The following is a 26764-nucleotide window of genomic DNA, read 5'->3' on the forward strand; positions in this document are numbered from 1 at the left end:
TCACATACACGTGCACACACATGTTCAGGGTTAGGTCTGGGCTTTGGTTTCTATGACTTTGTCTTGCTCTAGCCTGCCTCTCAGCCTGGGAGCTGGAGCTGTTCAATGCAGCGACTGAGCATTCAGGCTCCCCAAACCAAAGGTAATGACACAGTGGTTGGGAAGCTGTGAGATAGGGAGAAAATCACAACTGAAAGAAGTAGAAACCAGAAATGCACCAAATCCTAAGGCATTCACAGACAAGACGCCTGATGTAAGCCCCCACCATAACGGAAGGAAGAGGACCCAAACGCAGCTTACCAAGGACGGACTGCCTCAAAACATGCGACAGTGCAGCCAAAACTCTGAGAGACAAGTTAGAATCCTAAAAGGGCTTCCCACACCCTTTGGCCATGGACCCAAAGGGACCATACCATATCCCAATCCTAAATCTGTCCAGATGAGTAAGTCTCCTGCGCAATTCTGAGCTCCTGTCTCAGGCTGCCGGAAAAGGTATCAGAACTCAGTTACATGCTATCTCTGAGACAAGATAAAGGCAACATTTTAAAACTCACTGGAATTTTCACATAGAAAGAAAGAAACCTACATCATGTTCACCTAATCCTTTCTTCAAGCAGATATATTTGAAAAAAAAAAATCAAGATTTATATCTCTAGCTGTAATCATTCCAAAAGCAAGGCAGAGAATTAATGGTGTTTCATTTTTGGGGGGAAATTGTCTAAAGTCAATATAAATTACTTACATTATTATTGAAAAATCACGTATATAAATCTGATGTTTCTCTTAGGACTATGTTTGCAGATTTATAGACCCTATGCAATATAAATGAGAATAAAGAAGTAAAGATCTTAATTACTCTCATGCCACACAGAGTAAATGTTCTATTAACCTACCATGTTCACTTTGCTCAGGCCACCCTGGAATCTAGCTGCTCCCTGAATTTGAGTTCTGTACTTCCCTCCCGCCATACCGTAGCACAAGTTTTCCCTCATGTAGAAACCCTTTTAATGCCGCTCTTTTTTTACAGAGATATAATTGGCATATAACATTATACTAGTTTCAGGTATGCAATATAATGATTTGATATGTGTATCTTGTGAAATGAACAGCACAACAGGTCCGGTTAACATCACCACGCAGTTACAAAATTTTTCTCCTGGGATGAGAACTTACAAGATCCACCCTCTTAGCAACCTTCAAACATACGATACAGTATTGTTAACGGTCATCACTGCCTCTGTTTATCAAAGCAGTCTCTCGATGGCTACTCAAACGTCACCTTCTCCCTGAAACCTTCCGGTCTTGCCAGGTGCCCAACCCTGTAGAGCTGTCTCAGCTAGTGCTCAGCTTCCAACCGCCTGGGATTAGGCTTATCTGTGTCTCCAGTAGGCAGGGCCAGCATTATGGATGTACGACAGGTGAAGTCACACAGAGCCCTCCTCTCAGAGCAGCCCACACTTGGTTTAATGCCTATCTGTCAACATCTTCAAATTCTCAATAATTTTATCTTTGAAACTGCGTGTTATAAGTGAAATCTGATGAGACAATGTGTACGCCCATAGTTCCTTTCCACCTCATTGCATGTAGCTTTCTCGATGCCCCATGAGAACAGAATTCCAGGGGACCCACAATGGGTGGGAGTTTAGCAAGACTCCAGACAAGTACAAGGTAAGTGTGTTATGTTTATGACTGAGTAGTAAGTAAGCAGACCAACGGACAGCCCCAGATGGCCATGCTTTCCATCTGAACCAGAACTTGATTTGATTACAGAAAGAAGGCGACAATGTTCTAAATGTTAGCCAACTATTTATGCTGAAAATAACGCCATAGAAAGAAAGTGAAAGAGAGCGTAACCTGTAGTTTGTTTTCCTTCCAGTTCTTCCTTATTTATCAGTAAGCCAAAGCAGAAAATGTAGGTATGATATGCACATATCAAGAAATGAAATAGGGGCGCCTGGGCGGCTCAGTCGGTTGAGCAACCGACTCTTGATTTCGGCTTGGGTCTTGATCTCAGGGTCGTGGCATCAGGCTCCACACTCAGTGGAGTCTGCTTGAGATTCTCTCTCTCCGTCTCCCTCTGCCCCTGCTGCTGGTGCACTCTCTTGCTCCCTTTCTCTCTCTCTCCCCCTTAAATAAATAAATAAATAAATAAATAAGTAAGTAAGTAAGTAAATAAATAAATATTTTAAAAGCAATAAAATAAAAACAACCAAGGCAGTTTTGCAATGTTTCAAACTGTTCTGGTAAGAATGGAAAACATGAATTGTGTAATTTCAGTGATTCCACCTACAAGTTTAGTGACCTTATATTTGCACTTAAAACCAGCACTGCACAATATAATGATGAATTGGTAAAGTTCATGCTAATAATTTAAATTTTTAATCATTCTTTATTTAGAATAACATTAAACAGCAAGGAAAAAAACAACATAAGAGACCACAAAAGAAAAGAAAAAAACTTTGTATTTTATACCTTTAAAGGCCCAGTTCTCCCTGCTTTTCTGAACAAGGGGCCTGCATGTTTAATTGCTCTGGACCCCATAACCAGCTCTGCCACTAAGACAAAAGTTCTTTCGGGGCAGGGATTCTGCTTTATTCGTGGCTATATGATTGCAGCACCTCAGCTACTAGGTTGGGTTCATTCAGTATTCAATAAACATTTGTTAGATACAGAATGTGATGGGTATAATAAATAACAAAAGACCATAGGGTCCCAAACTAGGAAAACAATAATCCTACTCTCTATTCTGTGCGTCACAGACAATACCTCGGGTACTAAGCTCAGTACTAGGGGCCACAATGGAAAAGGAATTTAGAGAAGAACTCATCAAAAGGTACTGGGTTCACACTATTTTGACATCCTATTAGCTATATAACCAAAAGGAAATTAATTAATCTTTGTGACCCTCAGTTTTCTCTTTTGCAAAATATGGATAATAAGGTGTTAAATAATATCTAGAAGGAATACAACTACTGACTTCTAGCAGCTGAATGTCTGCCACAGGGAAAACAGAAGAAGGTTTAAGAGTCACAGGTAAGAGCACAGAAGGGACCACTGGGGAGAAATGTATGAGAAGACAGAGAACCAATATGAGGAAGAGTTTCTGAAGGAGGCAACATGGACCTGCCTGGGGATAGAATAAGCTCCCAGTCCCTAAAGAGAATAGAGGAGTATTTAAAAAAATCTTTAAGAAACATGTAATGTCTGATGAAGACTGGCCATTTTATAAAATAATGATGATAATGATGGTGGTAGGTACTGTTTGTTGGTGCATGCTAAATGCCAGACACTATGAGAAGCAGTTATCTTATTAAATTATAACAGCCAATCCATGAGGTGGGTGATATTCCTCTTACAGCTCTTACTCTTACTTACTCTTTTTTTTTTTTAACTTTTTTTTTATTCTTATGTTAATCCCCATACATTACATCATTAGTTCTAGATGAAGTGTTCCATGATTCATTGTTTGGGCATAACACCCAGTGCTCCATGCAGAATGTGCCCTCCTCAATACCCACCACCAGGCTAACCCATCCTCCCACCCCCCTCCCCTCTAGAACCCTCAGTACTCTTACTTACTCTTATGTAATGTATTCAAGGTCACAAAGCTAGTATGTTATGAAGCCAGCCACCTTTCACTGAATTCTCCTCAAACTCTGAGATTCAGAAATTTGGGGCAACATTTACCCAAATGCTAAAGGAAACAAGAATCATTACAAATTCCATGTCTGCATGTAAAAGACTCCCAGAATGGTCCCTTCAACTTCACACAAACATGACAATATTCATCCGAATCCTTATGAGGCAACCTAAAAAATACACTAAACCTGTTAGGGAGAATCACATCCTTATAAAACAGGGCTCTGAAAAACCAAGGAGCCAGAAAACGTTCTCCTTCCTAAGGCATCATCACAGTGACCGAGTTTCCAGGTTTCCCCAAACTGTTCCTCCATCTGGAGAAACCAGAGGTTCTGGAGTTCTATCACGATGCAGAAGATCCCTAAACACGGCCTCAGCCTCCGCCTTGGCAGAGGGAGTGAGAGCCTGGGCCTTCCAGACAGCAGCTTTGTCCCATTTTAAGAGAGGTTTTGTAGCTTTTTATACTTAAACATCTTGAAAACCACTCTAGGGAAGCCATACTTGGCACTTGGAAGTCTAGCGGGTGTGAAATTCTCTCTGGGTGGGATACTGTTCACTGTCTCTAGCTTGTCTCCTACCACTTCAGCCCAGAACATGACTGAAATCAACAACTGTAAAAGCAAAGCTGGGATTCTCATTTAAAGGCTTCCATTTTCTAAAAATTACTCAGGAGCCATGTAAGTGCTCTGTATTCTACCTGTTAGGATTGTTTTGAAATGACATCACCACAAATTCCAACTGGAAATTAAGAATTGGAAGACAGCCGACTCTGCTATTCCTAAAAGCACTTTAAACTCTTAATCTTCTTATATTCATTTCAAGTAGGTAACAAAGCACTCTGTGAGTACAAATGCATTTTTAACATACGTTTGCAAAAGCAAAAGCCCAGGACAAAGTGGGAGTCATTGGAGGGACTCAGAGTTAGAAGTAAGTTGATACCAGAGCTATAAATGGGATCCAAAACTCTTACCCAGGTGTTGCTCTCCTTCCAACTGGTGGTGGCGCTTTAAACATCTATACGGGTGTGCATCTATACAGGAAGAAAGGGAAAAAAAGACAAAAAAGGAAGGGAAAAAAATATACATATGTAAGAAAGAAGAACTGGACCAAGTCTTCAAGGTACAAGTAGAGAATATAGGAAATTAGACTACTGAATGTTTCATTAGGACAAAAATGTCCAAAAAAAAAAAAAAAAAAAAGCTTTGCCACCAAAAACAGTTATTCTGCGCTATCTGATCAGCAGTACAACACCTTATCTCTTCACATCACTAGGCAGTTTTTATATTTGAAACTACATAATATATTACACTCTAATACCTATCTGCTTTGAACACAGTAGAAAAACACCTACACAGCATAAATCATACATGACATCACATTAGGTCTTTTAAATAATGCTGTGAACACCGGGAAAAGTTTCCAGGGATCCATTTTTCATGTTCTTTTTGCTACTGCCCAAATGGAAGTGCCTACTTTGCCTCTCCTTTAAATTACATAAATCAAATGTATACAAAGGACTTCACATGCATGAAAAAACACATGCTTCTGCACAAACAGGAATGGCGTACCTATCTTCCCCAGGACCCAGAATGCCGAGTTCAGGCCTGATCTGTCCTCTATGTACTGAGTCCTGTATTATGTCTGATACCTTGTTTCTCCTTCTGTCCTCCTTTTTGACATCTCTGTTTCATCAATACCTCTAACCCACGGAAGCAAAGGACGGGAGAGGGAATACTCATAGCACATATGCACCCTCTCTCCTTGGCAGCATTACCGACCACACTGATGAAATCATCTGTTTGTCTGTACCTGAGCACAAGGACTGTTTCATTCACTTGTGTATCTCCCCCGACTAACACAATAGTAGAAACCCAATAAATGCCAAATACACATGCAAAGATTAAACAAAGCCAGGCAAGTTTACCTTTGTATTGTAACCCTGGTAATAGATTTTGGAGGAAATTCAACTTAAAAAAAATGAACTTAAAGATTCTAGGTTGTGGGGTGCCTGGGTGGCTTAGTCGTTAAGCATCTGCCTTCGGCTCAGGTCATGATCCCAGGGTCCTGGGATCGAGTCCCACATCGGGCTCCCTGCTCTGCGGGGAGTCTGCTTCTCCCTCTCCCACTCCCCCTGCTTGTGTTCCCTCTCTCGCTGTGTCTCTCTCTGTCAAATAAATAAATAGAATCTTTATTAAAAAAAGATTCTAGGTTGTTTTTAATTCACAATTATCTAATTCATCCTTCCTCAAAAAAAACCTCCTCTTTCTCTCCTTCTCTGTCCTTCTCCTTCCCTCTCTCTTTACATACACAGCTTCTATTTAAATCTATGCATGAAATACACTTTTACACTAGTTATTTAGTTACCCTGCTTCATCTCGCTACGAATGTAGCACATACGCGATACCCATAAAAACACAGTGATCCGCCTCTGTTACTCTCCCCACAGAGCCACTGGGACAAGGGGAAAGAGACAGCATGACTGCCACCACCGAATACTCTGCTGTCGGACACAACAAAGCTAGGTAACATTCTCTTGCATACCAGGAATGCAAACGTTATTCCATGAGATGTATGTCCCAACGTCCTTGATTATTAAATTGTAATTCTAAAGCATTTGACTTTGGCGGGAAAAGATAAGCTAAGACTTTTCCGACTGGTATTTAAAAAGCATGATGGAAACATTTTATTCTTTAATTCTGTTTTTATAAGGAAGACAAATAGGGTCTCCTTTCCCACTGGTTAAGTAACAGAGCAGCCAATCACTCTGAGCCTGATACAATGACTATAAAGCACCCTGCTCCCTTGAAATGCTTGAGTGTTAAGGGATCAGGCTCCAGCTAACTGGGCCTTTCTAATCACCACCAGTCGAAAGCACGGGGGCTTCAGGAACCACCCGTAGTGATGTTATTCTCGTGCTGTGAGGTGTCCCAGACAGAGGGCTCCGAAGAGCTAAACACAGCATCAGCCAGAGTCACGCTCCTCTCCCTGAGACCAAGCAGCAAAGCATAGCTTTTGTCTCCAGAGTCAAATCTGCCTTGCAGAAATGTCTGCAAGAGTAAAGACTGCTACTCTCTGCTGCTCATTTTTCCACAGGCACCTTCTGTCCCCCGACCAGCTACAAGCCACTTCAAGGCAGTTCTGATGCTCCTAACTTTCTTGGCGACCAGATACCGTCCAATGATGACAGTATTACTTTTCGAAGCAAACAAAGGAAACGTAGTTTTTGAAGCAAACATAGTCACACAACAAAGCAATGAAACAAGGTATGGCCGTGCAACAGAAGAAATGGAAATCCGTAGAAAAGCACACACCAAAGGACAAAAAGATATCTGAAGGTTTTCAACTCTGACTTTTGTTATAATTTTTCATGTTTCAACTTTAATTATTCAGTGACAATTCTGTGATCTGCATGAGTTTAAAAAGTAGACTATTGGAAAACACCTGAGTCACCCAACAAATCATAAACACGCTCTAAACAACCACTAACAATGAGAAGTACTGGTTTCGCGGGGAAGTAGAAATTGTCCTCTCATCAGAAATCAGCCCTTAAGAGACTGAAGAAACATGCTGCTCCTTTTAAGCAGAAGTGTTTGGACTTTGCCTTCAAGGTACACCCTGAAGTTCTCTGTGTTTCCATCCCCTGTGCAGGTGTCAGTCCTGATGTTCCAGCTCTTTTCTGGAATACTTTCACTATCTCAAACTCCAGAGCAAAGGCAGATGCCCCCTTGATCATTTTAATGGACTCAAGTTACATCCTTTTTTATGAGCATTCTGTGGCTAATTACATGTGTTAAACCAGATGGGAATGAAACAGCAACACTTTCTTGCTGACCCAGCAATAATGGGTATTATTTTCCTCCAACACACACACACACACACACACACACACACACCACACACACCCAGGACACCCAGGATCATGCCATCCCTACTCTCAGTAGACAACAGATTAAACAATCTAGACATAGATTAAAATGAATTCAACCCATGTTCTTTTCTACTTGACTGGCAGGCAAGGTAACTAGGCTGTCATTACAAAGTTGTTCTAGAAAGTTTGTTCTAGGTATGGGGGCTCCCCGAGGTCAGGGGATTCACCACCAGGAGAACAAGGATGGCAAAAGATGGTACTGAAGTCCACGTGTGGCTGCTGAGGAGGAACAGGGGAGAGAAGAAAGACAGAAAGAGGAGAAGGGGGTGGTCTGAATTCAGTATTATGCTAGATGGCCTCTCTCTACTCTCTGTCCCATCCTCCCTTCCCTATTGCCCCCACCTTCAATCAAATGCATGAAGCCATTTGACAAACATTACCAACTTTGAGTTTTTTTTTAAGACTCTGGCTGCTAAAATTATTGCATTATTAGGCATTTGCTTATTAATTCTTTCATTTTAAAGAAATAAAATCTTAAGGTCAGCTGTATATGCAAAATAACTATATTAGCATCTCTGGTATAAATACTAGTATCACCAATCCAGAATAAGAAATCATTCTAAATTTAAAACAAAACCTCCCTCGACACTGGTTTCTACTACAGAACATACCCAATAGTCTAATATACTAAAGGCCATGGCACCAGCTGCCAGAATTTAATACCCCTTGGGCTGTTATAAACCCAAACCCCCCTCCTCTTATTTTCCTTTTCTCTTTTCTTTTTCCTTCTTCCCTTGAGAGGGGTGAAAGGACAGGAAGCAGGTGGGGATAGGGCAAGTGACACGGGAATCAACCAGGTTGGACTTTCACAAGTCAGAGCACATTCTTTTTCTAGGAATGTCCTCACAAGAAAAGAAAAAAAAGTGAAAACCTCAAATTCCTAAGTTGTAGTTCAATTCTCTTGCTTATGGAATTAAAAACTCTCTGAACAAAATGGCAGCACTTGTCAGTTTAAAGACTTTGAAGGGGTAAAAACATTTAGTTTCTTTCTTTCCATATCTATTTTCCAAGGCTCTTTTGATTGTAAGAATTCACAGGTTAGTGAGATGCATGTGAATCTAGCCTGACACTCATCTCTCTGGCATTTAATGCTCTATCCCTTCAGTGAACATCCGGAGAGCTTGGGCAAAGACATCATTGTTTCCCATTAAGTAAGTTTACTGAGATCAGTGGCTCTCTGAGAAGGTAACAGATTCTGAGTAAAATAGGAACTAATAAATTCATTTGAGAACTACTAGGTTAAAAAAAACCACATTTGCTTATAGGAGAACTTCTTGGACAAGTTGTGTGAGGTGCATTGGGAGTTTCTAAGAGAAGGGAATAGTAAATAGTTCCTGGCTTATTCTGACTTATTGGACCATGAATTCCTTTGGGGTTACATATAACTGAGCAGTGTTTTATAGAACACACGTTGAAGACAAAATGGGCCACATATTTATAATCCAATCGTACACATTTGTAAAATATTTTGTCTACATTATTCTGTGTAGGCAAATGAAGGTGTGGGGAGCATCATCAAGAGTCTGAGTGACTAGGAGAGGAAGCTGGAGGGAAAGAAAGTTTCTTCCCTTTCTTTGGTCAGGGAAGCTCCCAGTGAGTTCCTAGGCACACAGTTGCCTTCCAACTCAACTTGAGCCCCTCTTTCAGCTTTATTTATTCAACCAGGAATAATCATCATAATAACCACAAAAGCCACTGACTTAGTCCAGACCTTTTGTTTTACACATGAAAGACTGAGGACCAAAGACGTTATCTACTTTGCCTAAGGTCATTCAGTGAGAAAGCAGCAGAACATGGAAGAGAAAATCCAATATATTCTACCATATCCAACATTCCCCAAAATTGTATTTACTCCAGATACACTATAAATAATTATAATTATATATGCTTAGATAAAGTAGACAATCTAAATATCTATTTATCTCAGATTAAAATGCTACTCTTTTGATTAAAGTACAGTAAAACCTCTTAACTATACTCTGCAAATTTGGCATTTGGGATAATGCAGCTAGGCCTAGGTAAACATTTCCCTTTCATTATTTATGAAGAAGATACATGTCTAATGTAAATATGATCAGCACTGGAAACATTTAAAATATGATAGACACGGGCGCCTGGGTGGCTCAGTTGGTTAAGCGACTGCCTTCGGCTCAGGTCATGATCCTGGAGTCCCTGGATCGAGTCCCACGTCGGGCTCCCTGCTCAGCAGGGAGTCTGCCTCTCTCTCTGACCCTCCCCCCTCTCATGCTCTCTGTCTCATTCTCTCTCTCAAATAAATAAATAAAATCTTAAAAAAAATAAAATAAAATAAAATAAAATAAAATATGATAGACAAAAGATGATTTTTCAAAAATCTTAACAGTAACCCACCAAAAACTCAAGTTTTTACATCTATTTGTTAAAACATTTTTGTTAACATTGTGTTATTCTTATCTTGATAAATAAATTGGCACTAAAAATATTCTGAGGACAGTCTTAGGTAAACATGTATATTCTCTGCTGTCTCTCCCTATCACCTTCCAGAAGTCATTATTTTGATCCAAGTGGAATCAATTTTTTCTTTTTTTTGAGAGAGAGAGCCAGCGGGGGGGGGAGGGTGCGGGGGGGGTAGAAAGAGAGAGAGAGAGAATCTTAAGCAGACTCCACACTCAGCACAGAGACTGACTGACATGGGGCTCGATATCACAATCCTGAGATCATGACCTGAGCTGAACCCAAGAGCTGGACACTTAACTTACTGAGCCACCCAGGCACCCCAGAAAGTGGAATCAACCTTTAAAAGTTAATATATTAAAAGCTATTTCTGACATCAGTGCTTTTACTCAGTGCTTTACCCTCATCCTCACCTTCATTCTGCAGGATTCAGCTCTGGCATCACCTCTAGGAAGCATTCCCTGGCTCCCAGTCTGGACCACAGCTATCCATTCTCAGTACTTCTCTGATACCTTGTAACCTGTCACTACTCTTTAACATGGCTTCTTAACTCTCTATGGTGTGTCTCATCCTTGAGAGCAAAAGCAGTGCCTTACTCATCTGTGTCTGCCCAATCCTAGTACAGTACCAATTATATAAAGGTGACCAGTAAATGCCTACTGAATGAATAAAATGAATAATCAGTTATGACAAACACAGACCCACCAAGCCCACCTTGTGTCTGAGTTCCTCCCCACTTCTCAGAACCCCTGCCAACTTCTAGGCAATGGTCCTGGGTAATCATATCAATTTGCCATACACTAGAGATTACTCTAATTTAAACTTCGCTAATTTGGCTGGCCTTTCCAAGTCAGTTTTAATTAATGAGTTTTTTCTCTGTTGAGATATTTCACATAGAGTGTTTTTTGGACTGAATTATTCTGATATGTGCCTCATTTCTCTGTCACTTTCCATGGACAGTAAATGACAGAGTTTACAATTTTTAAAACATTTCTGTTAAAGATATTCCTAGGCAGAATATTATAGCCACCTGTTTGCACTCAATCATAACTCCCTTGCTCAACCAAACCTTTTTAAGCTTGGTTCCAGTCCTATTTTTTTTTCTTTCTTTGGGAATAATTTGAGAAAAAAAAATCCACTTAGCCATTTGGAGTGAGAGGAGATTGAAAATGATTAAAACATACTCTACATCAAAGGTGTAACTGCTTTTGGCTCAGAATAACCAACATAATTCAAAAATGCATTCAAACTACGTTTCAACTTAGTACCTAGGTTAGTCTTCCTTATAAAATCTGTCTAACCAGCTTAAAGCAAAATAAAATATTTTCTAGCTAAAAAGGACTAGAGCTATCACTTCTGAGTAAATGCAATCAGCATATTTTAGCAGAACATCATGATTATTATAAGACATAATAATAATAAACATTTCTGCCACTGGGGTCCTCCATGCTGCAGAGAAAAGGAGCTTACCCCATGGGTTTGTAGTCTGAATTAAACAAGCAAGATGAATCACACAAGTTTCACAGGTAAGAGTTCATTAACATTTTATCCCAAGCAGAGAGGGAAAAGGGAAAGAAAATTAAAATCAATATTAACAGCATCAGAATTCACTTCAAACCTTATAGGAGTCATCTGTAATGTGAATATAATTTAAGAGGCTCACACCACCACCAAGCCCAGCCTGATACTCGCTTGCTCTTACAGCTAACCCTAGTAAAAATAGCATATGGGCAGGGTGGATTCTTGCACAGCCTCACACAACCAAGGGCAGACCTGCCTGGAGACAGACGACACAGACCTGCCAGGACACACAGATAAGATGAACTCCAGGGACCCACTCCTGTGTTACGACTCAATAAAGTTCTCTTAAGTTTTTGGTCTTCCCCCTCTCCTTGTGATTAAGTATCCAATGACCGAAAACAGTGAACCTGTATCTACCTCTTACTGAGCTTATTCCTAAGTACGTACTCTCAAATCCTTGTTAATATTCAAACTGATGGATAACAATTTAAGCCTCTAGAATTTACATCCATTTTCATAAAGTTGGTTTCATTTTCTACCAAGTCACTGGAACACATATACCAAATAAGGATGAATGCCCAATCAGCCCCCTACTATTTAAAAAAAATTTAGGGGTGCCTGGGTGGCTCAGTCATTAAGCGTCTGCCTTTGGCTCAGGTCATGATCCCAGGGTCCTGGGATCAAGCCCCGCATCGGGCTCCCGGCTCAGCGGGGAGCCTGCTTCTCCCTCTCCCACTCCCCCTGCTTGTGTTCCCCATCTTGCTGTGTCTGTCAAAAAAAATAAATAAAATCTTTTTAATAAATAAATAAATAAATAAAATTTAAGTCAATTAATTTCCACTGCTAAGCACCAAAGAACCTATATCAAACAGGTGACCTTAAAAAAAAAAAAGAATGTGCTATTAGATGAAAGAATACAAAGATGTATTCACCTTAAATCTTACTCCAAGATTTTCATGAGAATCCTCAAAAGAATTAAGTTGGTGGATTCAAAAAGCTCAGAGGGTGAAGCATAGGTTCGAGCAGCACTGCCTATTAATTTGTTTTAGTTTATTGGCCCTCAACACTGGATCCTCTCTGGCCTTCACTCTGCCCAGGAAGGCAAGACAAAGCAAGTTCCCCACGTGTCTATCGGGCTCTGGATGTGGCAAATTCAGCAGCCAGGCTGCTCACAGTGACAGCTCATATCACCAATGCAAATTAGGTCTAACTGCACAGGGCCACAGAGTAAAAGACAGCCCATACCCCATAGGCTGGGCCAGTCACAAGACACACTTCACTATTAACTAGTCCCTTCCTGAAACCCTCCCTTCATACCTGGTAAAAGGTAAACCTCTCTGCAAACTGCACATTTCTACCTAGATGACCAGACCCCATTCTGCACAAAAATTTTATGTATTGTGGGGGATGGGGAATAAAAATATAAGAATTTCATACACCCTAAATAATTGTATACCATCTACACAGGGGAGCAATAACAACAGCAAAATTTAATAAATGGTATGTAAAATACCTTTTGTAGCAAGAAAAGAGCAAAGATAGCAATTGCTATGTGGAAGGTCCAGTAACTATGTGATTGGAAAACACCATCAGCTCAGTTATTTTCCACACAAAGGGCTGAAAGATAATAACCTCTATGCACAAACGAGTCTTGGGCTTTGCAAACATGTCAAAAGCATCAAAAGGCATTAGAGTAAGCCACATCCAATGTGGTAATTTATCCTTCACTTTGTCTGAATGTTCCAAAGAAACACAGAGACCCAGTTTTTCAATGCACCAAAAGCACTGTCCTTTAAAAAGCTTTCTCATCTTTCCTTGTACCAGAGACTTGTTTTCCAACTTCAATTGTTTGGATTACTGATCTTCAGGCTGACCCCTCACCAAGAGGCTCTCTGCATGTTAGACATGAAAAAAAGCTTCAGGGTTATTATAGGCTGAATTGTGTCCTCCAAAATGGTATGTCCAAATGTCCAATGTCCCCCAAAATGTCCAGTACTGTGATCCTGACCTTATTTGGAAACAGGGTCTTTGAAGCTGTGATCAAGTTAGGAATGAGGTCATTCGGATGGGCTCTAACCCAGTAAGACAGATACCTTCATAAGAAGAGAAGAGACACCTACACATGATGGCAGCACGCCACGTGACCACCCAGGGAGAGGCTGATGTGCTACAGCACATGCTGAGGAGGGCCTCGTACTGCCAGCAAACCATCAGAAGCTAGGAAGAGGCAAAGAAGGATTCTCCCCTACAGGTGTCAAAGGGAGCATGGCTGACCAATCCCTTAATTTCAGACTTCTGGCTCCAGAACTACAAGCTGGCAAATTGTCATTTTAAGCTACCTTGTTTGTGGTTCTTTGTTATAGCAGTCCTAGGAAACTAATGCAAGGGTCATCTCTTCCATTCTTTTACCTTCCAGCTGGACTTCAGGAACATTAATCCTTACGGGTAGACTAAGTTGAAACCATAGAACCCCCCTGTAAACTATCCCAATGGATAAGATCCCCTGAAACTGGAAATTAGTATCCATAACCCAAAGAGAAATGAAAACACATTACTGCAACCCACTACCTTCAAACCTGAAAGTATCTCTGGAAACTACTGAGGTCACTCTGCCCTCCTCTCCTAAGGAAGTAATCCTGGAGAAGGCAATGAGGCAAATCCAGAAGCACCTGCAGTCAACTTCTGACCCTTGTTATTTGCTTTTCAGAACGCCCAGATCTAAAGGACCTTTAGTAACTTGATGTTCTAGCATGTGCGGGTACGAGCACATAGATGATGGCAGCTCTGTATCATTTTTTAAAAAATATTTTACTTATTTATTTGAGAGAGAGAGAGAGAGAGAGAGCACAAGCAGGGGGAGCAGTAGAGGGAGAGGGAGAAGCAGACTCCCCATTGAGCAGGGAGCCCGATGTGGGTCTCGATCCCAGGACCCTGAGATCCTGACCTGAGCCAAAGGCAGACGCTTAACTGACTGAGCCACCTAGGCGCCCCATTTAATGCAATCACAGCATGCACAACCAGCAACTAGGAAAATGGAACATTCCTGTTGAAAAGACTATAATAAAAATGTGATGCAAAGGAGATTCCAGTTTGCTCTGTTTGGGAAAAAGATATATGATATACATTCACAAGGATAGAGGACAGCTCTGGAAGAATCAAAGAACTTATTGTTACAGCTATTTTTGTAGAGATCTCATATCATAATTCTACAGATGAGAAAAATCATGTTCAAGGTATATCTTTAGGACACCATTGCCAACCCTGGGCTAGGCAGACTTTCTACCAGACTCCAATCAGTCTGCTTCTCTAACTCCAAAGAAGAGAGTGATAATTATTTGTTCATAATATGCTTTTTGATATCCCAGCTAAAGCCAATTTTGTGTCAGAAAGCAAGCAAGCAAGGCCTACCATTTTAAAGTGGAAAATGGGTTTAGGAAAATAGAGAACATATTCCTATGCTATAAAAATTAATCAAAATACTCATTGTTGAAATGTATCAGAAAGCATGACATTTAAGGTGACAATCTAGTAACTAAGCCTCTAAAGACCACAATTACAACTTGGCTTTTCTGAACAGACATAAAAAATTCCTCGCTGCTATATATAACAAAACGATAATATAATCAATAAAACACATTACAATATTTACCAAACTGAAACAAACAATAAAATTTACTACCAGTCATTTTAAATAATACAGATACTTGTGGAATTGAGAGGCATGAAAGGAAAAAGCAAACTTGGATCAAAAATAAAATGTAAAACATGAAAGGCCACGGAAAAAAATAATTCACAACCTCCCAGGTGGAAGGACAGTTAATACATAAATATCTCATCAACCAGAAGGTCATTCAAGGTGAAGGCTTAAAACAGCACAGAGCTTGCTTTTAGTACTGACCACGCGCCAGACAATGATGGGAAGAATCCTTGCTTCCTCAGCCTTCCAGTAAAAGTACAACATTATAGAAGGTAAAGTGAGCAATAGAGAATGATGATCAAAACCCATTTTCAGAACTAACTCCTTCCATTTTCCTCCTTTTATTGATTTTTTTTTAAAACCCACTTTGCACTCTCTCAGTCAGCTTGGTTGCAGGAAACATTTAATGTACCTTATTGGTTCAATCATACATTTATACTCGCATAGAAACTTTTGGTACAGTGCATGTATTGAATCTTTTAATTATTAATGTAGGCCAGGAAACCTGAAGAGCTTTATTGTAAGTATTTTTTATTTCTCAAATTATGGCAAGAAAATTATCAGAAATTTTCAGCAAATGAATCACAGTAGTTTGCTTATTTCCTCTAAAAGTGCTAATCAACGGGTTATGTTTCAGAGGTGCAGTCAATAAGAATTTTTTTCTCCAAGTCAGAATTACAACTCATTGGATGAAAATATGTTGTTGCTTTAATTTCTAGAAATATTACTGACATGCCCTTAATTTGTTTCTGGGAATGGCAAGCGTTCCATTTCAGTGTAGCCATATTCAGAGGACACAGAGCTCATCACAGGGAGCACAGTTTTTCAGGCAAAATGGCCACAAGGTTAAGATCCTGTGCTAACAGTTTTAAAGTAGCATGTATCGTCTGGTGAACTACCTGAAAACATTTGCCTTCATTCTTAACATTTTGTCTCTAGTCCACAGTATGGCCCTCTACTCCCAGGGAAAGACTCATTTTCATCCAGATACTTGGTACTGGGTTAGAAACAGACACTGGGGTGCCTGGGTGGCTCAGTCGTTAAGCGTCTGCCTTTGGCTCAGGTCATGGTCCCGGGGTCCTGGGATCGAGCCCCACATCAGGCTCCCTGCTCAGCAGGAAGCCTGCTTCTCCCTCTCCCACGCCCCCTGCTTGTGTTCCTTCTCTTGCTGTGTCTCTCTCTGTCAAATAAATAAATAAAATCTTAAAAAAAAAAAAAAAAGCAGACATTAAGGGGACTGTCTGAATGGGAAACTCTGCAGACCCAGCCACAAGGCTATAATGAAAGGTGGTTTGGGGGGCCTTTCACAGGAATGAAAAGGATGTTGCAGTGCCCTTACCAAAGACCGTGGGAAGCAGCAAAGTTTCAAGCTGAAAAAGAAATGAAACATTGGCTTGTCGTCCTTTCCTACGCAAATCCTCACCTCTCCCCCAAATCCCACTTCAGGTAGTTTTACATATCCTCAACTTAAACTTGGATGAATCGGATGCCTGGGTGGCTCAGTCGTTAAGCGTCTGCCTTCGGCTCAGGTCATGATCCCAGGGCCCTGGGATCAAGTCCCACATCGGGCTTCCTGCTCAGTGGGAAGCCTGCTTCTCCCTCTCCCACTCCCCCTGCTTGTGTTCCTGCTCTTGCTGTCTCTCTCTCTGTCAAATAAATAAATAAAAAATCTTAAAAAAAAAAAAAAACTTGGATGAATCAAGTGAACCAGAAGATATGGTCCTAATGCAGGCCATGTCTAATTTCACTCTGCCACAGATTTCTGGTGGAAGGCAGCCTTAGACTTAGAATTTTTTTTTTCTGAATGTTGACCAACAAATATTTTCCCCTTGCACCTTGCACTTGCCAACATCATGGCAACGATGTGAGTATTAAAATTGAGTATAACCCCTAAGAAACACCCCCAGAATCATGGATCAAATGTGAAAAAATAATTTAAATTTGTATTGCTATATTTATACCATTGTCCTTTTGGTTTCCCCAGTCCTAGAAAACAGTAGGAAGATCTGCCACTTTTGGCCTAACGGTCCTGAAGATTAACAAAGGGGTTACATATCTAGAAGTATTCATAGTAATTACCAGACAGCCTGGGCACTGGACTAGCGACTGATGCAGATTTCCTCAAGCAAATGTTGGTCTGGACCTGTGGGAAATCTCTGCACCACTCGGCAGTGACAATGGATACTTGAATAGTCTGATGGGTTCTACTTTCTTCTGAGCTTCAATGTTCTGAGCATGGAATGCTCCTTCTATTTGGCTCAGACCTTTACCAAACTATTCTAGATAGGAACCATTCCTCAGAACTAATCTCACCGACCAAGGACACCACCCATTTGCATAAGTTATATACATTATCCAGAACAGATATCTAATATATTTATATACCATGAGTGAAAAGCAGGATACAATTCAATAATTTTTAGTGTATTCACAGAATTGTGAAACCAACACCACAGTCAACCTTAGAACACTTTCGTCACTCCAAAAAGAAGCCCCACACCTCTCAACAGTCACTCCCCAGCCTCCAAACCCCCAGCTCTAGATATTGCATTCTCTGTCTCTGACATACTACATTCTCTGTCTCTATAGATTTTCCTATTCTGGACATTTCCTATAAATGGCATCATGCAATATATGGTGTTTTGTGACTGGCTTCTTTCACTTAGGTATCCCTGAACCCATAAGCTTCATCCCAGTTGTAGCATATGTCAGTACTTCATTTCTTTGTATTGCTAAATAACATTCCATTGTATGAATATACCATATGTTGCTTATCCATTCATCAGATAATAGACATTTGGGTTGTTTCCACTTATTAGCTATTATAATTAATGCTTTTATGAACATTTGTATACTAGTTTTTATGCAGACATATATTTTCATTTCTTTTGGGTAAATACCTATGAGTAGAATTGCTGGGTTACATGGTAACTCTATGTCTAACCTTTTGAGGAACTGCTCAACTATTTTCTAAAGTAGCTGCACCTTTTTATATTCCACCAGCAGTATATGAGGGTTCCAACTTCTCCATATTTGGAGAATATTGTAATTATCTGTCTTATAATTATCTTTTTGATCACAGCCATCTAAGTTGGTATGAAGTGGTATCCTATTGTGGTTTTGATTTGCATCTCACAGATGACTAATAATACTGAGCATCTTTTTTATTGACCATTTGTATATCTTTTTCAGAGAAATGCCTATTCAGATCCTTTGCTCATTTTTAATTAGGTTATGTCTTTTTATTATTGAGTTTGTAAGAGTTCTTTATATATACTAGATGCAAGTCCCTTATCAGATATATGATTTGCAAATATTTTCTACCATCTTGTGGGTTGTCTTTTCACTTCATTATGATGTGCTTTGAAATACAAACATTTTAAATTTTGATGATGTCCAAATTATCTTTTTTCTTCTGACACTTGTGCTTTTGGTGTCGTATCTTAGAAAGTGTTGCTTAATCCAGGATCATGAAATTTACACCTGTGTCGTCTTCTACGTATTCTATAGTTTTAGCTCTTACATTTAGGTTTTTAATCCATTTTGAATTAATATGCATATCTGGTGTGAGAGAAGGAGGTGTAACTTTATTCTTCTGCAGGTAGAAATCCAGTTGTCCCAGCACCGTTTTTTGAAAAGACTATTCTTTCCCCACTGAACTATCTTGGCACCCTTGTTGAACTAAATTAATTTTAACAGGATTTGTCTAGCTGCTGTATTGAAAATATACTAGATGAGCAAGAGTAGAAACAGAAAGCAATTAGGAGGCTATTGTCATAACCAAGTAAGAGATGATGGTGGCTCAACCATGAGGGGGATAACAGAAGTCGTCAGACGTGGTCAAATTCTGGATATGTTTTGAAAGTTGAGCTGACAGAATCTGCTTAGAGATTGAATGTGGATGTGAGAAACATAGGGCTCAAAGTTGACTCTGATATTTTTGGTTTTGAAGTGGGACAGACTACAATTTTAGTTTGAGGAAGACTGACTTGATCACCCAGACTGCTGTTTTAAAATTAGATAGTAAGGGGATGCGAACAGAAGCAGAGGGATCAGTAAGAAGGCTATGATGATAATCCCTCTTCAGAATTTATTTGAATTGTCATTAGTACTTAAGAGACACGATGACAAAACTCAAACAAACAATTAATTGTCATGACTACAAATCTCAACAAAGGTCGGTAGAGAAGATATTATAGGCTTGGTGGGATTTTAGGCACCCTTCAAATCATACTCCTCTAGAACATTTTCACTGGAAGACAAGAAAGCCTCATTTCCTATTAACTCAGAAATTCTTTCAAGCAGCTTTTGTAGTAGACTCTGTCATAGGTCCAGCTCAGGGGGTTCTCAGGCATAAATCCTCAAGTTCTATTAAAGCCTCTTGAGAAGATGGTCAGGGCACAACTAAAATAGCTCATACCACTGCACTGGGAAAAAAGCACTGCAGCTCTAGTGTCCCTTGAAGAGACTTAATCTTCCCCTGGCCTCAAGAGAGACAGATGAAGCAGGGTAAGTACTGTAACACACAGGGAGGAAAAAGAAGCATTTAAGCTGTCTCTTTCTGCATAAAAACAGGGTGATTTTCTTCTGGATTTAGCAGATTTCCATTCTCTTCTCTCCTAGACAAGATTTCCATGTCAGTGAAAATGTACTGTGTCCATGGGGCACAAGGAATAGCTAGCGTCCCTTTTAAGAGAAAGCATGAGACTTCAAGACTTCTCTAAAAACAGGTTCTGGGCAACCCTGAACTAGTTCTGAGAACCTGTTATACAAACAGACAAAAAGAGCTCAGTTCAAGATCCTAATAAGCCCCTCAAGTCATTTTTTTTTTCAGTGAACCACAGCTAATGAGGAAGCAGTGCCTCTCAGCACTGGAGATATTCAGAGGAAAGGAGGCCAGGGTACCATGTCAAGGATTTCCAAGGCACACAAAGGAAAATGTAAATCTGTCCCCAGGCCTGGAGACAAGACAAAGACCAAACGGAATCCTGGAATAGGCTGCTAAGCAGTTATGTGTAGAGGAATGGAAGACATGTGATGAACCACTCCAAGAACGGATAATAAAACAAACAACCCAAATGTAAATATGAAGACTATTTGCTTCAATTAAGTCTAAGCTACAGAAGTGTGAACTTTAATATTTCTTCAGTGTACAGCTCTGCCAGTGCTTTCACCATTATTAAAGTGTGTTTATACAGGGTTTGGCTTTTCATCTATTATGGAAAAATTACATCTTGCCAACAGCACTGCAGAGGCCTAAACACAGTAAATCCTCCACCGACCTTGAACCCAATCTAAAGCAAATAGTCACTCTCCTTGGTGCTGAACTGCCTAACTAAAGCACCGCATAAATGGCTGTGAATATAAATTACACTTACAATGCGTCTTAGCACTTATGGATTACGAACAGGGTACACGTTTTTCCAGAAGGTAGTATCTGTAGAGACATTGCAACATGAAGAAAACTCTTAGAGAGATAATTGGGAAGGCACTCCTTCGCAAATGATGGTCATGTATTTATTGAGCACTTAAGAGTGTGCTGGGTCTTGAGCCTCACAGAGGAGATAGCAAGGCTGCAGACACCTCTGGTCAGAAGGTTTCACAAGAGTGGAGAGGGAAGAAGCTGCTTAACAAAGGATACGCAAGAAGAGAAGCAACTGCAGTAGAAAGCCTGAACTGGTAAAGCATCATGAGACAGGTAACAGAAAGCAGAAGAGCAGAAGACAAAAACATCAGTCAGAATATCAGTATAATGGAAAAGGACATTTCCATTAGAACCACCAAGAAAATGTATCAACATGGAGAAGTGTTTATAAAATGATGCTAAATGAAAAAAGGCAAGATATAATATGATAAATACACTGGGATTAAAATAATGTATACAAAAAGCTGAACTCTGGAAGGGAATAAAGAAAACTTAAAATCACTAGATGAGAGGTGAATTATGGACATATCAGTTTACTTTTGAAATTTCCTTTAATCTTATTGTCAAAACACATACGTACACATACACACTATATTTTTATAGGCAATTAGAGTATATGTGAATATTCACTGCAGCTCTGTGATGGTAAAAGATGATACACAGCTCAAATATCCATCTATAAGGGACAGGTTACATAAGTCCTGGCCTAGACATAAAATGATCTCCTATACCACTTTAGGGGTGCCTGGCTGGCTCAGTCAGTAGAACACACTACTCTTGATCTTGGGATCATGAGTTCGAGCCCCACATTTGGTGTAGAGATTACTTAAAAATAAAAAATCCTCTAAAAAAAGATCTCTTATACCACTTTAAAAATTGAGATATATCTATTCTTATTGACACGAAGATAGGTCTATGAATTATGGCCAAGCAATATTTTTAAAAAGCAATTTGTAGAAAAATATGCATGTTATAATAATATTCATATAAAATAAATATATTAATATATGTAGGTATATACTCAAGAAAGACTTTGGAGTAATAGACCCTAAATGCAGGGAAAATTATAGGATCACATATTTTCATCTCCTATATTAATCTATTTCTGTAATGTCTGCACTTTGTGTAACCTTGTCTTGCATGTGTCATTGGAAAAAAACATTTTATTTTTTTATTTTTATTTTTTTTAAAGATTTTATTTATTTATTTGAGAGAGAGAGAATGAGAGAGCACATGAGAGGGGGGAGGGTCAGAGGGAGAAGCAGGCTCCCCGCTGAGCAGGGAGCCCGAAGCGGGACTCGATCCCGGGACTCCAGGATCATGACCCGAGCCGAAGGCAGTCACTTAACCAACTGAGCTACCCAGGCGCCCGGAAAAAAACATTTTAAAGAGTACAAATTGAATTAAAAATTTTTGAAACAACTAGGGGGGATATTTATGGGATAAATTTTAGAATTTATCTTTGAGAAATGAGGGGTAAAATCTAAGAGGAGTTTTGAAGAGAAGAGGGTAGATGGGGATAGAGCAGTATATAGAAAGAGTGTAACTAAGGGAATGAAAATAAATGTTCATGCTAAGCTCTAACATGGGCAAGATTTACCCAATGACCTAAGTTGAGGGATAGCAGAAATGAGAAAACCATCTGAACAGAAAGTTAGGAGAAAGTTTTTGACAGGGTACAAAGGACTCACGGTTCCTCCAGAGTCCTGAGAAAAAGTGATGGGGAATTTCAGAAAGGTAGAAGGGAAGAGGTGGCAAAAACCATGGAAAAAGAGAGGTTGAGAATGAATGGGTGACAGTGAATAAAACAGCACAGAAGAAAAACGGGAGGAGAGCAAACAATTTATAAGGGGACTCGTAACATTTGGCTGAGTTACCAATAGCCAGTCAAGCACAAAGTAATCTGGCTTCAAACCCGTTAACCTGAAACCTGCTTTCTTGCCTCCACATAGCAATCTGAGCCTCAAAATGCAGTTTGTCTGCCCTTAACAAGTTCAGCACATTTCAGTTGAAAATCACCGTTCCTATGTATCACTTTAGTCTGTGTCACCAAGTCTCCGATGTTCCTGGGAATTGGGGCAGCTAATTTGTTCAGGCTGGGAGAGCTGACAAGCGTGTTTGGTACCACTCGGTACAAAAAGTAAAATGATTGGCTCTACTATTTACAAGCACATTAAAATGACTACGTGCTTCAGATTCCTAGTCTAAAAAATGGGTATAATTTCAAAGAACTGCGAGATTCAAATGATAGACAAATGATAACTCAGTGCCTGGGACACAGCAGACACAAAATAAATATTTCTGAGTGAACAAACGAACCAACGTAGTGGGTACCATACAGTTACTGCTACCGTGCACAGAAAGACTGCATGGGAAAGGTCAAATCCTGCTGGATTCTATCTCGGCAGTAAGTTCCAGCCACTTCCTTTTAACATTAAAGTCTCCCATTTACTGCTTCTATTACTGTTATTGGCTTTCATAAGCAAACGTCCTGGGCATCTGTAACCCTTTCTCAATTTTGGAAAGTGTATTTCTGTGCTTTTTGCCTTCTCTCTTTAGAACTATAAAATCTAAAATGGTGTCCTTATACTTCAAGAGCAGGCAAATAACCAACTAATACTATAAAGCCAGGAAGAGTAGAAAGTATTTCTAAGCCTTCCTCAGATCCAGGGCGAAACTGTGGTGCCACTCTCTATGTGGTGGCAGTGAAGGGGATCCCAGATCATCTGGCAATGTTGAGGCAAAACAATTTTGAGGTCCTAGCTGTGAACTGCACATCAAAAAGGATACCTTTTACTTGAAAGGCCTAAGATTAAGCAATACTCTCTAGACTAGAGTTTATTCATGTAGATCCATAGATCCCAAAGAGGTCCATGGACAGAATTCATGAAGGTACTTACACTCAGATGGGAGAACATTAGATCTGTATTTTCACCAACTTCTAGCTAAAATTTAGCATTTGCTTCCGTTATGAATTTGGGCAAAAAATCATGGTAGCATTAGTGGTACTTCTACATTTGTTACAACAGAAGTGATAGATATTTTCATATCTCATTGTAATTGTTGCTGATATTTCAAAATATCGTCTATATAATCACTTACTACCAGTTTAAAATTACAGTGGTCATTATACCCACTGCTAGACCGAATACAATGTGTTAATTAAAAAAGCGTATGTGTTACTACAAAACAAATTTGTTTTAATAACTTAATAACTATAATTGGGACAAGATTGCAATTCATTCAAGGTTCAGAATTGGTTCCTTCTCATTTTATGTATTTTACTTCATGCATTCACATACTTGACTATGTCTTGAGAAGCAGGGCACAGACTCCACCAAACTATGAAAGATGTCCACGACACTAAAAAGGTTAAGAAAACCTGGCTCGAGGTTTTCAATTGTCCAACAATTGAAAGCATTACATAGGCACCAATCCCATTGCTTCAAACGGTTTTAAATGTGAAGACAAATACATTTGAGAATCTGCTACCATTCCGAGATGTAGGGGTTATTTATACTGACTAAAAAGTTTAAAATTAATGGCATGAATTACATAATAGAGCAGCCTATGAATGAAACAAGCCCATTTGAATTCTTTTTATTACCTTTAAGTATAGGGTTAAAAACACAAGTATTTGAGTCAAGGACTTGGCTCTGAATCCTATTTCAAATTTACAATCTGGCCTTGGGCAGGCCAGTAAACCTCTCTAAGCCTCATTTTTCTCATCTACAAAATGTGAATGATAATACCTGCCTCAAAGCATTATTAAAAGGATTAAATAGTACAGCAAAACACTAAATAATACATGAAAAGTACTTAGCACAGTACCTGACATAGTAAGCACTCAATAAATTATAGTAATGGTACTGTTTTATTTTAGTTATTAATGCCATCTAAGTCATAATTTATATTGAGTCTTTAAGATGATTTCTTTAAAAGATTATATAATTAAGAGGCAATATAACACACTGCTTCAGAACACAGACTCCAGCAATAGACTACCTGGGTTTGAACTTTCCTCCACCATTTACAAGCTGTGTAACTCTTAAGTTACTTAATTTCTGAGATTCAGTTTCCAGATCTGTAAAACAGGAAAAATTATAGTATCTACCTAAGAGATTTGTTACAAGGATCAAATTAGTAACCATATGTGAAGCACATTAAAAAGTGCCTGGCACACAGTAAATACTTTGTAATTATCAGCTATTATTGTCATCAATAGTTATATAATGGTTTCTCATCAGGTTAAGGTCAAGAACTCTTTCTCCCTCTCATCTGAATTTCAGTGAAGATTTATTATAAATGAAGTGGAATTAGTCCCATTTAAAGGAAAGTATCTACATGACTATATTTTGATGTCAATAAGAACAAGGCAGGAATAAATTCAGCTACAATTATGTCCTAAGGAGGATAAGAAAGACTCCACTTTCCCTGGTTTTGTAACCAAGTCAGAGCTTACGCAAGAAAGATTCTTCAAGGTTTGAAATACTTCTTTTATGGCAACGGATCTGTGTCATATAGGAACAAACATAACTTTGCTTCTGTACCTTTAAACAGGTGCAGAGAGGGACCTCTGTGGCCCGGGCTGGAGCTCACCTTGGAGAAAGGAGCCATGGAAATGCTGGGCTCAGTGACAACAGCAAGGGCCATGTCAGCATCACGGGAACAGAGATGCATCTGTTTCTCAGCAGGGGACCGGCCTTGCTCCACCTGGCAATTAGTAGGCTTTGACTTAATTTAAAACCTACACAAACCACTGATCTGAGAATGTGAGAATGTGACTGGTGTTATTTTCTGAACTAAGAGTAACAATAAAAACAACAATGATATTAACAAACAAACTTCTCTCCATCTTTTAAGGTAGTTGAGTAATTAGTAACTCAACAATTGGTAATCACAGCAAAATTATAAAGCAGATAAAATTATTCTCACCATCATTTTATTTCACTGTGTAAACTGTGAACTGTGAAAGTAAACTGATATGTCCATAATTCACCTCTTATCTAGTGATTTTAAGTTTTCTTTATTTCCTTCCAGAGTTTCACTGTTTTTTACTTAAGAGCTTTAAGAATTCAGGGTTCTTTGCTGAATATAATACTAACCCTCCCAGCATGGAAGATAAAGAATACTAAAACCAAGTTATGGTACATATGGCAATAATTCTAACATACAGTAAAATTAATGCTCATCACCATCCCTGGTACCCAACAAAAATGTAAGTGCTAGATCTGATTTTTTTAAAATAATGATCAAAAGATTAGTAAACCACCAGTGTTAAAAGTCAGAGGCAATAAATCTTTAGTTTTTTCCAGATGCACACAGAGGTATCCTTTGGAGATTTAGCTTTCCAACGCATATGGCTAAAGATCTGTTTCCAGGAGGAAAAAAAAAAAAAAAAAAGAAGTTTTTCCCACCAGGAAAGCAAAATTTGGCATACTCCGGATTTAGTGACCAGAGATTATCAGGTGTAGAAATATTTACAGTGGAATCAAGGCAGATCAGGGGAGTTCTCCTCTTTAATGCTCTACTCATGCCAGTATCATTATTTCCAACATCCCTTAATGGGGTCCAAAGTAAAACATTCCAGCTGAGGATTAACAGTTGCCCTTGCAATGCTGACTTTTAATACCACAAGGAGCTTTCAAAGCACCCCAGGGAGAGGTGGGCCTTTTCTTTAGTGCTTGGACCACTGGAGCTAAACCACACTGAGATGCCCTCCAAATATCCAGGCTGCTGAGCTTGGTTCTCAACTCCACTCAAGCGATTCTGCAGTGGAGCACTCTGACAATTTAGATGAAGGCAAGACATCTGATCTAGAATCTTTGGTCAAAAAAGCCTTGGAAAAAGATTGCTGAATGTGCCCTCTTCATCAGCAGGTGGGGTAAGGAGAAGACAGGAAAGAAAGTCAAGAATGTATATCCATGTGTATGCATCCACACAGGTGGCATTTGGTACCAAATTTCCATGTGATCAAATTTCTTTCAGGCCCATTCAAAATAAAATACTTTCATAGGAAGTGTTCATATAGAACCTTTAACAATGGAAAATTCTCTTACTATTTAACTAAAATCCTACATATCTTTAATTATCATAGTTAAGTGCTCATTCTAGTATGAGA

General features: G+C 39.4%; 1 protein-coding gene across 9 annotated transcripts in view; it reads right to left on the bottom strand.

The window, feature by feature from the left end:
* Nucleotides 1–26764, bottom strand: part of ENOX1 (ecto-NOX disulfide-thiol exchanger 1) — a 550660-nt gene that overhangs the window by 482766 nt on the left and 41130 nt on the right. For 2 of the 9 annotated variants that reach the window (XM_064586065.1, XM_064586063.1), the window contains exon 2: nucleotides 4610–4669. The exons of the other annotated variants lie outside the window; for them this stretch is intronic. The gene's annotated coding sequence lies outside the window, so the exon portion shown is untranslated. The remainder of the gene's footprint in view (nucleotides 1–4609; nucleotides 4670–26764) is intronic. 9 annotated transcript variants of the gene reach the window in all.

Source organism: Mirounga angustirostris, unplaced genomic scaffold (genome assembly GCF_029215605.1).
Source record: "Mirounga angustirostris isolate CCGP_5_RB_7025 unplaced genomic scaffold, mMirAng1.0.hap1 SCAF_3, whole genome shotgun sequence".
Classification (NCBI taxonomy): domain Eukaryota; kingdom Metazoa; phylum Chordata; class Mammalia; order Carnivora; family Phocidae; genus Mirounga; species Mirounga angustirostris.